Source organism: Aplidium turbinatum, chromosome 12 (genome assembly GCF_918807975.1).
Source record: "Aplidium turbinatum chromosome 12, kaAplTurb1.1, whole genome shotgun sequence".
In the NCBI taxonomy this organism is placed as follows: Eukaryota; Metazoa; Chordata; class Ascidiacea; order Aplousobranchia; family Polyclinidae; genus Aplidium; species Aplidium turbinatum.
The window spans coordinates 21,210,317-21,224,130 of NC_137483.1; the positions used below are offsets into that span (position 1 = coordinate 21,210,317).

General features: G+C 39.6%; 1 non-coding gene across 1 annotated transcript; it reads left to right on the forward strand.

Moving 5' to 3' along the window:
- Nucleotides 1-2,627: 2,627 nt before the first annotated feature.
- LOC145781467 (U6 spliceosomal RNA) lies at nt 2,628-2,730 on the forward strand. Its single transcript, XR_014290759.1, has one exon. It is a non-coding gene; the product is annotated as a U6 spliceosomal RNA (small nuclear RNA).
- Nucleotides 2,731-13,814: the final 11,084 nt, after the last annotated feature.

The following is a 13,814-nucleotide window of genomic DNA, read 5'->3' on the forward strand; positions in this document are numbered from 1 at the left end:
GTTTCGCATACTTGTAGAGCAGTGGTTCCCAACCTTTTTGTTGTCACGGACCCCTTTAGACAAATTATTAATTCTGCCGACCCCTACCTAAATTTTGCCTAAAACTCAATTAACATAGCCTACTATTGACTATTGCAAAGAAATTAATTTTCACACGAGTCAGTTCAATCACAGTACTATTGACTATTGTAATAATTATGCTACTCAACTGCTGTACGGTGTCATATTGCATTGCCGCTGTGACTCCTGTGGCTAATATCAGGTTAAACAATTGCTCAAATAAGAAAACGAATGGATTGTTCAAGAAATGTCAGCAGTATTTGAATATTAAGGTAACCCAAAGTGCCATGCCGAAACTTTTTCAACGTAAGAAAATTTAATGAGATGGTTGTTGCCTTTCCTGAACTAAACGACTGAACTGCGGTTGAGTTTTTGACAATGCAACACGCATGTCATCTTCAACGTCCACTGTTCAGGCGATTTCGATGTTGTTTTTATTGTAACAAGAGCTGAGAAACCTGCCTCGCAGAGGTTAAGTGGTTATGAACGGTAACAAAACAATAATCGTTTGCTTTTTGCCAAGAATGGGTAAGTTTGCAGTTGTGAGCACCAAAATTCTTCCACAATTTTTTGAATGAAACTCAATGCGTAATAAGTAATAACTCTCTTGATCTCAAATCAATTAGATCAGGAGTCACCAACCTTTTTTGCATGTGGGCCACTTTGGCACCAAGCAGAGCTGTGGCGGGCCGCACTAATAAAATTTTTGGTAGGTTGACTCTTATGATAGAGCTTCGGTAGAGAGTTTGTCTTGTTGAACCATAGGCATACGAAGCCGAGCAACGTGATCAAGTTTAACACCTTCAAGTTTTTTACATTTACATAAACATAAAACTACGCAACAAATTAGGTATCAAACGTTTTCGACATCACAAGATGTCCTCTTCAGGAATAATATACATACAAATTAACTACATCTGAAAAAAATACAATGGTTAACTAAATCTATAAACAGAAAAAGACAAAAACTGCACAGTTCCACGAGAATCAAAGGCAACTGCACCAAAGGGTGTTAAACAGATCAGATGATATGGTAGAAAGGCAAGGTGCGAAAAAACTAATTTTAAAATACAGAGAGCAAGAAAGACGAGCCGCAAGCAAACAATTGTCTGTTCAAAAGTGGATTGTGACGTTTTATGTGCAAGGCTTCCAAGATCTTAGTTTGATACTCAGACCTGCCTCTAGACATGATCTCAAACTGCTTGATAGAAACGTTATTTTGGCATTCTGTACATGAAAAAATGTGATCTTTAATTGCGATTTTCTGTACAGAATTCAAATTCAGGTGTTCCCCAGCTCTAGTCGATAAATGTCTTGTTGATATACCTCATACCTTGACTCTTATGCTAGAAAAGAATGCATTTCGTACCCAGTATCCAGCGTTAGCCTACATGTTGTTCATACTTATGTTAGAATACCGCAGCAACAAAATTAATGGAACAACGCTACTGCCAGGCCAAGCTCCTTTTATAACACTTTTGACTTTTTTAACAATGCCTACTAAACGAGGCCACTTGTTTTGCGCACTTATAGCGAGGCGAGCGGTTTCATTAGAATATTCATCGCCAAGCAAGAGTGGTGTTGTCACTTCACTTCACAAAAGATATCTTGCAATTAACAATTTCAGTAAACAAGTAAATGTTTGACACATTGCAATATAGGCAACAATAGTGACCGGCAAACATATCAGCAAAAAATAGGCTCCAATAACAAGGAGAAAGAAACCAGGCACCATGAAACAAGCGCTTGTGGAAATCACTTAAAAATTGTAATTCTATCGTAATTCATGAACAGTGTTCCCTCTAAAAAAGCAATGAGTTGGTTTTTCCTCCTTTTTGTGAGAGTCTATAAAACCGTCTTTTATTATAGACAACTGTCACTTGCGATGCTTGTCAGCGTGGCAAGAATTTGTTGATTAACAACATTTTGCAATACTTGCTTCGGCAGTAGCCTACATGCAGGGTTGGAAGTAACGACTAGTTGTCACTATTCGATAGCGTTATTCGTTGCTTTCTGAATATCGAATGCTTATACCCATTCCTTTCAAAAATAAATATCGAATGCGCGTTATTCACTGCTTTTTTAAGCAAGCAACGAAATCATTATTCGTTTTTCACTAATCGATATTTAGGAGAACTGCTGAATCATTTTTTGTTGTTCACTTACTTTGTCGTCAAAACAAATTTAGCCTACGAGATTTGGTTTTCGGATTACTATCCGACCTAGTCCCCTTCCGGTTTTCGAACTTTAAAGGATTAAGGAAAGTTTTTCGGGAACACAGTTCAGAAAAACCATGCCAGTGAGAGCCGTTAACAATGTTGCAAACCTTGCGGTTTTTCCGCAAGTTTGGAATTGTTTTTTTTTCGAGTTTTGGTACCTATTTTTGAGTTTGCGGGTTGCTTGTTTTTGGGCTTTTTTTGGCCAGTCAATTTTAGTAATTGCTATTCGTTGCTTTTTTTAAATATCGATAGCGGAAAGTCATTGCTTTTTTGGGCACTATCGAATAGTGAAATAGTCATTGCTTTTTGACTAACGACTTCCAACCCTACCTACATGCTTCGGCAGTACTGTGCATGCTTCGGCAATACTAAAATTGGAACGATACAGAGAAGATTAGCATGGTCCCTGCGCAAGGAAGACACGCAGAATCGTGAAGCGTTCCATATTTCTTAAAAATATTAAATATTTTGCCGCCTACGAAGCTAAATATTTTCATAATACAATCAGAAAAAGTCTTTAAATTTATATATAATATTTTGCCAATTTTTTATAAATTGAGTTGGCACACCGATCTATTTTGCCAACAAAAACTTGCATATAGGCTAAGAGAACACTGCTCGTGAAACACAATAACGATGAAACGCACACTAGTGTTTACAATTACATGATATTTGCAAACTTAAAATAAGCAACCCTATGCTCACAGTCACAGACATATTCGAAATTCAAAAACAGACATTTTAATCAACCACTGGGACAGTGTGGCTGGACATCGCATTGGAATAGCTTTAAGCAACCCCTACCAAGAACTATAGCCTAATCTGCTTGGTCGGTCGGTGGAATCGTATGCAAAGCGAAAATATGCTTCCCGGAAAGTATTTTTTGCCTTCGTGCTCTTTAACTCCTCAAGAAAAGTATTTTTGGTTATACTTGTACGCTGATAGGCCTACCTTCCGCGGGCCGCAGCGATACAGCGTGGCGGGCCGCATGCGGCCCGCGGGCCGCCAGTTGGTGACCCCTGAATTAGATCATCTTTACTGAGATCGTCATCGCTAACGTTGTTCAAGTCAAAAAGAAAAGGATTTCGAATCCATGTTTCAACTTTGTTCGGCAGGTGTTCTAAATTAAAATAACGTTGAAATGAAATTTGCAGGGTTTCAAGTGTGCGCAAAATTTTTCTCTCATAGAGATCAAAAGAGTAGGCTACATTCTCTTTCAGTTTCATTCATTAAAATAAGATCTTCTAACATTGGAAAGTTAGCGTAATCACCTATTTCCAATCTGCGTTTCCAAACCGGCAACTTGGCTAAAAACGCTTTCAGTTTTTCAGCTGCATCAATTTTTGTCACACCTGGTTCTTGAATGCCACGATTAACGTTGTTAATATGACCGAAAATATCGGCTAAGTAGGCCATGCCGTATAGAAAATTTTTATTCCCGAGCAATTTTGAGAGGGGACTTCCTTTTGCTTTCAAAAGAGTTGATACCTCATTTTTTAGCTGCTGAAGTCGTTGTAAAACTTCTCTAGATAACCAACGTAGGCTAGCCTACCTCAGAATGATACAAAAGTACTTCGTAATCTGACCCTACTTCTTGACTGAGCGCTTTAAAAGTACAGTGGTTTACAGCTCTGCTTTTGATGAAATTAACGACTTTCACGCAATTCGTCAGAGTTTCTTTGAGACTTGCTGGTAAAATTTTTGCTGCTAAGGCAGGGGTCACCAACCTTTTTTTTCATGCGGGCCACTTTGGCACTTAGGAGAGCTGTGGCGGGCCGCACTAATAAAATTTTAGGTAGGTTGACTCTTATGCTAGAATAGAACGCATTTCGTACCCAGTATCCAGCGTTACATGTTGTTAATATTTATCTTAGAATACCGCTGCAACAAAATTAGTCGAACAACGCTACTGCCAGGCCAAGCTCCTTTTACAACACTTTTGACTTCTTTAACAATGCCTAATAAACAAGGTCACTTGTTTTGCGCACTTATAGCGAGGCGAGCGGTTTCATCAGAATATTCATCGCCAAGCAAGAGTGGTGTTGTCACTTCGCTTCACAAAAGATATCTTGCAATTAACAATTTCAGTAAACAAGGAAATGTTTGACATATCGCAATACAGGCAACAGTAGTGACCGGCAAACATATCAGCAAAAAGTAGGCTCCAATAACAGGGAGAAAGAAACCAGGCACCATGAAACAAACGCTTGTGGAAATTACCGAAAAAACGTTTCTATCGTAATTCATGAACAGTGTTCCCTCTAAAAAAGCAATGAGTTGGTTTTTCATTCTTTTTGTGAGAGTCTATAAAACCGTCTTTCCTTGATTATTAGACAAATGCCACTTGCGGTGCGTATTATAGCATGGGAAGAATTGTCGATTAACAACATTTTGCAGTGCTAAGCTAAATTTTTTCATTTTACCAGAAAAAGTCTTTAAATTTATACATAATATTTTTCAAATTTATTATAAATGGAGTTGGCACACCGATCTATTTTGCCAATAAAAACTTGCATAAAGGAACACTGCTCGTGAAACCCAATAACGTGAAACGCACACTAGTGTTTAGGGGAAGGTGGGGTTAGTTGAGTCATGTTTCAGATTTTTCCTTATAATTTTTTACCTATTGTAGATACACCTATCAAAGTCTAAGTGAAACAAAGGTAACGAAGTATGCTTGCTGCTACCCATTTATTAAAATGCTATCTCACGTTTAATTGTCATTTTTATTACCTTGAACACAGAGCACCGTTTGACTCAACCAACCCCGCATGCAGGGTTAGTTGAGTCAGTGGGTGGGGTTAGTTGAGGCGCAATGGCATTCATGAGATGCATAACTTTTTGGGGCTATTGGGCACCGTCCCCATCTGGCAGACTGGCACCTGTGATCTATACCATCAATGAACGTTTATTGTATCCAGAAGTGGGGAATAACCTAGGCTATACTTTGTACTATGGGCCACAAGAAATATTAAAAATACCAGACGGGCCACATGGCTCCTCCAAATTCGCCCGTTTCCACAAACTTTTTATAAAAAAAGAGTTTTTACAGCAACCAGTCACAAATTTTCTTCGAATTTGCGCGACTTCATGCCATTTCTCTAAAAAAAATTTAAAAAAAGGTCTTCACCGCAACCAGGCCAAATTTCTCTCGATTTCGCCCGACTTCATGTCATTTCTCTAAAAAAAAGGTCTTCATATCGCCCAGACCCAAATTTCACACGTATTATCGAAAGTGACATGAAATCTAATACTTTTCATGCTCCCACAGGCCACATTATATTGCTTTGCGAACCACATTTGGCCCGCCGGCCGTAAGTTCCCTACCCCGAAATTAATCACAAGTGGACATGTAAAAACAGCACTGTTGTCGGTGCACGCCAAATGTGCCCAACTGTTGCATTGGAAACATGTAGAACTACTACTTCCACCATAGGACAGCACGAGTTGCATCAAGTGCAGCAATAACGAATCGAGCAATTCCAAGAGTATTGATGGTGCCGATCATAGTCACCGAATCTCCTCTATCCCTAAAAACAATAGACCCAACTTGTTTCATGCCTTGTTTGTGGTTGAGTATCCCATCTTTACTTTAGAAGCATCAGCTCCAGTTTCATTTATCTTCTTCAAACATCTACGAAACGTTTCTTTGTCCACACCAACTCTTTCTGCTGCCTTTCTTAACGACATACCATCTTGCACTAACTTCAAACCAGCTTCAAAAATCTCCATAAGCCATTGTCCACGACCAGTTTTTTTTTATAATTTTTAAGACTTAATTTGAAAATATTTTAAAGCTAAACAGAAAAGTAATAATCAAATAATAGCTCATTTTGTCCAAGTAACTGAATTAATAATGCGCGTTTAGCAATAAAATTCAGAAGTAAGATTTCAGCAGACTGCAACTTGAGGTAGGGTTAGTTGAGTCACTGCCTCAACTAGTCCCGCAGCTATTGACTCAACCAACCCCAATCCTTCCTCGTGACAATTATTGAAAGTATTATCTATACGTAAAGCTTTATCAGTTTTACACAAATGCACTGTGCATAAGATAGCTATAAACTATATGAAACTTCGACGCTATCTTCGCTTACGCCTATCATAGCTTCAGCATCCTAATCAATTTTGAGCTGAAAATATTTACTTTTTAGTCCAAAAAATGGCATTTTGCTGACTGTATAACCTGTGTAACTTACACAGCTGCTAAAACAAGATGGATGCAGTTACCCATAATGCTTATTATTTCAAGCAATTAGTCTTCACGAAGTCATGCTTGGTTAGTCAGAAAACAATGGTGACTCAACCAACCCACTGACTCAACTAACCCTACCTTCCCCTACAGGACATTTACAAACTTAAAATAAGCAACCCTATGCTCACGGACATTTTCGAATTTCGAAAACAGACGTTTTAATCAACCACTGGGACAGTGTGGCTGGACATCGCATTGGAATAACTTTAAACGACCCCTACCTAAAACTACAATCTGATTGGTCGTTCGGTGGAATCGTATGCAAAGCGAAAATATGCTTCCCGGAAAGTATTTTTTGCCTTCATGCTGTTTAACTCCTCAAGAAAAGTATTTTTGGTTATACTTGTGCGCCAATACCTTCTGCGGGCCGCACATAAAAGCGTGGCGGGCCGCATGCGGCCCGCGAGTTGGTGACCCCTGTGCTAAGGCCTAGGCCTACTGGCCTAACTGTAGCCTACAAGAAGCAATGAGTAACAAACACGTGAGGAGCTTCGTTTTTTACTAAAGCAGCAAATCCGGATTTGTTCCGAGCATAGCTGGTGCTCCATCCGTGCATATAGAACAAAGTTTTTTTTTCCAAAATTCATCAAGGTAATCACGGACCCCAAATGCTTTCCAACGGACCCCCAAGGGGTCCGCGAACCCCAGGTAGGGAACCACTGTTGTAGAGGCTTTTAATTGACGCAGAGCTGGTTACCGAGATGGACAGAGTGAGATTTTCCGATCGTTGAAGTGTTGTTGCCGGGGAATTATTCCATTCACTAAATGCTGCTGAATGGAGAGCAATCCTGAATGCGTTGCTCAAGCGTACACTCCGAGAGTCGAACTTGCGCGCATGATCTTGAGCCGGGCGCGTAGCCTAGCCACTGAGCTAACGAGGCAGACGAAGCTTAGAGCTTAAAAAGAGTTTAGACTGAGAACTATCACGCATGCAAAATGACCAATGAGCAAATTGACCTAGTTGGTTTAATGTTTTGCATCATCTCCCACCATCTCCCACATCATCTTTTAATGTTTTGCATCATCTCCCACCACGTACCGCCGGCACTTGAAGTCACTGCGCAAAAAACTATCTACACGCGTCGCACTTTTGAGGCGATTGGCGGGTTCCGGCTGGGGAGCTGGTGCTAAAACTCTTCGTACAGCTACCCTAGCCCTTGTTCATTCCACCGCTGAGTACTGCGCGCCGGTCTGATGTCGTAGTTCTCACACCCACCAGATTGATACCGCCATCAACGACGCACTGCGTACTGTGACTGGATGCCTGCGTCCGACTCCAACGGACTGCCTACCCATCCTAGCAGGCATCCAACCCGCTGAGCTACGCCGTAAAGGAGCCACGATTTCTCTCGCCCGCCGCGCTTTGGACCCCGACCATCTCCTCCATGCAGCACTCAAGAGACCACCACCTATAAAGCAGCGGCTGAAATCAAGACGCCCCTTTGTACCTGCCGCACAACAACTACTTAAGAACGCAGAAGAACTTGGTTTAAGTGCGGCACACTGGACGAACCATATGTGGAACACGGAGTGGCAAAATCACACCTCCACGCTCCGTGACTTCATACCCGACGCCGATCCCCGTCCACCAGGGATGTCCCTCGCAAGGCTTGCGTGGGTCAGGCTTAACCGCCTGCGAACTGGCGTTGGCCGCTTTCGTTCGGAAATGCACAAGTGGGGCCTGGCTCCTTCATCAGAGTGCGAGTGTGGTGCCACTGAACAGACTGCAGACCATGTCATCCATCACTGCCTAATCCACCGGCCTCCACACGGTGCGCATGGTCTGAGGGTCCTGGACGACGAGACTGCTGAGTGGCTGAAGATTTCCTGCCCTCCAATCTAGCCTGAAAAGATCGCTCATACGCCATCATCATCTCCCACCAAACTGCATAAACAATAAAAATTGCAATTTTTTATAGATGGTGTTGCCATTCGAAACAAATTAATTGCGGTAACATTTCAGGCTAAATTCAACAACACATGTCATTGAACAACTCAAACGTAGTGTTATATTCTGATTAATTGGAAAATACACTTTATATTTATAAATTAGTTAATTTTGTAAGACAGAAAATGTTAAAAAGTGATGATTTATTTTATATGGCAACATTGCATCAAAAATATCTGTAATCACTAAGTGGTCATATTCAAGGGGGTAAATGACGGTCCAGAGGTATAAATTTGAGGTTGTTGGAAATGGCATATCGTGGTCCATGTTTTTAGATCATTAGAGCATGACTATTCGCCAAAACTCCCCCCTAGTTTTGGCAAGAAAATTGAAGAAGAATGCGGATGTTACTCACTAGTACTACCAGGGATTCCCTGCTCACTACATCCGCTACAAGAAGCATAGTTTTGTAAAAGTACACTATTACACAATTAACAAGGAAAAAAAAGAAACATAAGAGGTAAGAAAAAAAGTGTACGTTTTCAAAAATGGAAAATTCTTGCTTAGTCTATGATTATGTCCTAGAATTTCCAGCTAAACCTGGCAACTCTGAAACATTGCAAGGATTGCAATTTGCTAATTTTTGCGACTTTGCTGCAATTGCTGGGTTTGCGATTGCTGCAATAAAACAACTGAAGGGCCTAGCCTAGAGCAAAAACGAGATATGTCAAAAATAGCACTTTTGAGAAAATGAAGGTTAAAGTATATCGTTGTACCCTGCTCTTTTCTTGGCATTATACCAAATTTCATGGTTATGTGTCAGTCCCTAATGGTTGTTGAAGTGCGCCAGCCAGTACAGTTTATTGTTGTTTGAAAACAAGTTGTGTGTCTTTATTTTGCGCAAGAAATGACATACCACCTTTTTGCACAACAATGTATTCACATGAAAGGAGATATGTCACGCTCAAGAACAGGATTTCAAGAACAAAGGAAAGAGACAATCTCTTTCTTGCTTAAGCTGTTTTAAAAAAGTTCGTTTAAGTTGTTTGGATCTTTTACGACCATCCTATTCTTCAAATTTTTCTGCATCACGTTGTACGAGACGCTGGTAAAACCAGTGATGTTGGTGACGTACAAAAGGCATTTGCTTCTGGATATCTGCAAACTTTTTACTGGAAGTTCCATGTGAGTAGTTTTGGTGCAACCTAAGGCAATCAATGTTGAAATCAGCAATTTTTCTTTTATGCTTAATATCCAGAGATTTCCATTCTTCATCTTCAAAATCGTTTTTATAGCAAGTTGTGCTGAATTCCTTGATAAACATCGCATTGACTTTCTGAATGGAGAATTCTTCCTTACAGGTATTCTTGCTCCTTTTAAGTAGGCCCAGGGCTGGATTTCAGCCGAAGCGGTCCGGAGCGCTGCTCCGGAAGCTCGATCAAAAAATTGACTTCTCCGGAACGGCGTTCCGAAAGCTCAAATATTTTATGTCTTATTATGCTTTGCCCTGTTCGGTAAAAGTATATCTATGATTCTTGATGAGTTGACCACGTTAAATCGGGTATTCACTCTGATAATATATCTTCGTACCAGTCTTGACGGAAGCGAAACTGTGAATGTATGATTTGTCTTGTTGAGCTCGCTAGTCTTACGACGAATGGCATCTTTGATTCCCTGAAGAGCTGCCTAAAATCATATGGCATGTCTACAACATTTTTATCTTCTTGTTTGATTGGTGTTGTATGTGATGGCGCGGCTGTGATGATAGGTCGCAAAAATGGTGTAGCAAAATGGCTTCATGATTAATTTCCAGACATTCTGGTGTGGTATTGTGCAACCATAGATTGGAACTATTGGTTCGTCATGCTGTAAAATCAGTCAGTAATTTGAATCGATTTTGATCTTTTATGGACAAACGCTATAGCCTTTACCATGCTTCTCCTAACAATAGCAGGAAATTGGGTGAATGTGCAGCGGCTGTTGAAGTGCAGTTGTTGAAAATCGGAAGGGTAGGCCTACTGGACACACGTTGGGTAGCCTAGAGTTTCTGCGCAGTTAGTGCCGTCTGGAATGATTTCCCAGCACTTGTCAAATTTTTCAAAAAGGGAGCTATTAGCGACTTAAGAGATTCTCGGGAACGTGCAAAATATCAAGGATTCTTGTCGAAGATAACATCCACAGATTTCTTGTTGAACTTGGCTTTGATGTACGAATACTTGCAAGAATTATCCGAAATAGCCTAAACCTTGAACTGTAAAACAGAGCATGTAGGCTACTATTTGAGATACAGATAACAAAATTAATAATCTTGCAAAATTATTTGAAACACGAAGGAACGAACCCGAATGACATTATGGCATTGCTAAGAATGCTGAAGAAAACTTAGAGTTCAAAGGTGTAGAATTACATGTAAACAATTGCAGAAATAGCCCGCTAATCAATCCCCGCATCTTCTCCACTGTAAATCAAAAATTGTAGTTTTAACCACTTCTAGTGGTGGTTTAAAAATTCCACTTCTACTTTTTATTCCCACCCCATAGCCTATTGGCAAAGATGGTCATTTCCACCCTACCAAAGGGTGGTATTTTCCACCCAACAGAGAAGGGTGTATAATCACTTAGGAAATTCCATCCAAGATCGCTTGTTGAATTCAACAGACTTGTCATTTATTAACAGCTGAAAAATACTTGATTCAACTATTCAGTATTTGGCCAGAGGACACAGTAATGACACACGGAGCAAACGAAATCATTGAAGTGGCAAAGAGATTGTGCTTAGATGAACGCGAAGCTGCTGTGAGAGGACTTCGTGAATATACAACTACGAAAAGAAGATCCCAGAGTCTTTAAAATTTGATAACGTCACTATAATCCCTTCCAATTTCATCGAGCGAGTGTGAGCACGGATTTTCACAAATGAACTTCATACTGACATCTGACCGTGCTTTTCTACACACTGTAAACTGTTTCAAGTTTACCGTACTGTTTATACGAATGATCCGTCTTCCACTGAGAAATTTTTAACCAGCGAAGTATGTTGGATCCTGATTACGCTATGGACGTAACCCGGCAATTGAGACCGGAAGTCGCCGGAGGTTTTATGATTTTAAATACGATAAGTGTCTTAAAAATTGTAGGTTATAACTTGAAAAATCAAAAGTGGAAAAAACTAAAAACAATTTTTTTTCTTTTTTTTTTATAGGCTATAACTTGTATTTTTTTGTATTATTGTTTCACTAAAATATGAATATTTGCATTGAACAACACTATACTATCTATAAACCATGATACTTACTTTAGCAACGTTTTAGGTATATACATCAAGTGTGTTGTTTCAAAGTCTTATAAAAACATATTTCTGAATTTCTTCTACAGCACCTAGCGCATTTGGAAAGTAAAAAACTAGCGCTCCGGAAGCTAGTCTTCTGGAAATCCACCACTGAGTAGGCCTATAGTCCAAGTTGTTCAGGCAGTAGTTTAAAGTCATAAAACAGTTTGCCATGTCATAGACACGGAATTTGTTTGGATGTTTTGTGTCCTGCATGGTAGTTCTATAATGCTCTGGCAAGTACATGTGCTAATGTTTTCTTAGCTGCTTCTCAATAAGACCAAAGTCATAGAAGTTTATGTTCTGACCTCCACAGGAATCCGAACAAGCTATTAGCGTGTCACCGTGTACCTCAGCTTCTAACATAAAAGCATAGAAAGATGAGATGATCTCGTTCGACCCTCTGCCTCCTTCATTCTCTACTCAAGAGTGCATGATTTGCTCTTGACAATATCAAACTGAAGATGCTTTAAAAGCGAAATCGATATTTGATTACAAACATGAGGCTGGTACACTGTTTGTTGTGTTGAGCAACAGGACAAGACTAAAGATAAGAGACAGTCAACCGCTTTAAGTGGACAGTTTGCTGGGTGGTTCACTAAAAACAGAAAAGTCTTATTAGTCAAGAGTGCATGAATCCGTTTTCTTCCACATTACTCGAATCATCATTTTTTTGGATCAAATGAACTCCGAAGTTCCTACATCCAAAGTTGTCTCAAATAAAATGCAACAGATGTAGATATTTTTGGGAGAGGCATTGCTTGTTGTAGGTCAAAACTTATAAAAACGATTCCGGGATTGGTTCTTGCTTCCTATCTATCCTTTTTCATTTCTTCTGCTGCATTTTTCTCACGCGCTTTGTGTTGTTCCAGATCTTTTCCATCAAAGCTATCACAGGTGCTGCAGCGTAGGTATGTGATTTTGGAGATCCGAAGCCCAGATTAAATTCTGTATTGAAGTTATGCCTGTAATATCCTTCTTTAACAAACATGTCATCGTTTTCTTTCTTCGGTAACTTATCAAGGTATTCTTGGTACATCCTGGTTTTGTACATCTCTCTGGTACATCTCCCCTACTACAAAAAAATAGTAAAATTGAGTTTTTTGCTTATAAATATTATTCAAGTAGTCCTAGAATAAAAAGTGTTCTTAGAGCAGATATAAACATGCCACTTCTGCAGCTTTTGATGTAACGTTCATCTTTTTATCTCCAGTGGTTTTCGAAATATGACAATTTTTATGAAAATGGGCCTAGAAACGCCCAGCGCGACCGTGTGACATCATTAATTTCAATTTTTTTTTCCACGTTTGTGTTTGTAAAAGTCCACTACAATTTTTCAGAAAGTTAAGGAAAAATCCATGAACCGCGCCGTTTTTTGGCACAGCCTACTGGTTGTGCTCAAATGAGGCGGTAAATATTTTCGAAATGGGTTTTGCAGTCAGTTGGAAATGATGCTATATGATTTTTAACATTATTCACTACTGCTTCTGGGATCCTGTTTGATCTGTGTGCATGCTTTCCTCTTCCATCAGGTTTCGGACTTACAGTTCCCTTTTTTATTTGAGCATTGATAAAATCTATTCTCTTATCGCTAAGCACATAAATTTTAGACAAGGCTCTTTTGCACACGTATGCTTCTTTCATATGGTTATTTTCATTTGTAGCTACTTTCGCCTTGTATCGGAATGACATCGCATGATGCTTTACTTCTCTTTTTTTTATGTCGAGGAAAGAAGTTTTCAATGCATCCAAATAGAATGTGCTGCTGTGCATAATATAATTCTAACTTTTTAAATAAAAGTCTGTGAAAAGTTGATGCCTTGCCTAAGAATCGATCTTTGAGGAGCACTTCAACATACATTTTTTAAGGCAAAGCAGATCTTTACATACTTGCTTCAACTCCCCAACATTGCACCGCCTCTTTTTGATGTTTCTAATCCATGACACTGGGTTTCTTCACTTCTATCAAGAGCCTATAGCCTCACGTGCTAGAAAATGAGCTGCTTGCAACACTTCATTGAACACGAGATAGTGTTTCCAATAAAAAAACAAATCATTTCGAGAATGC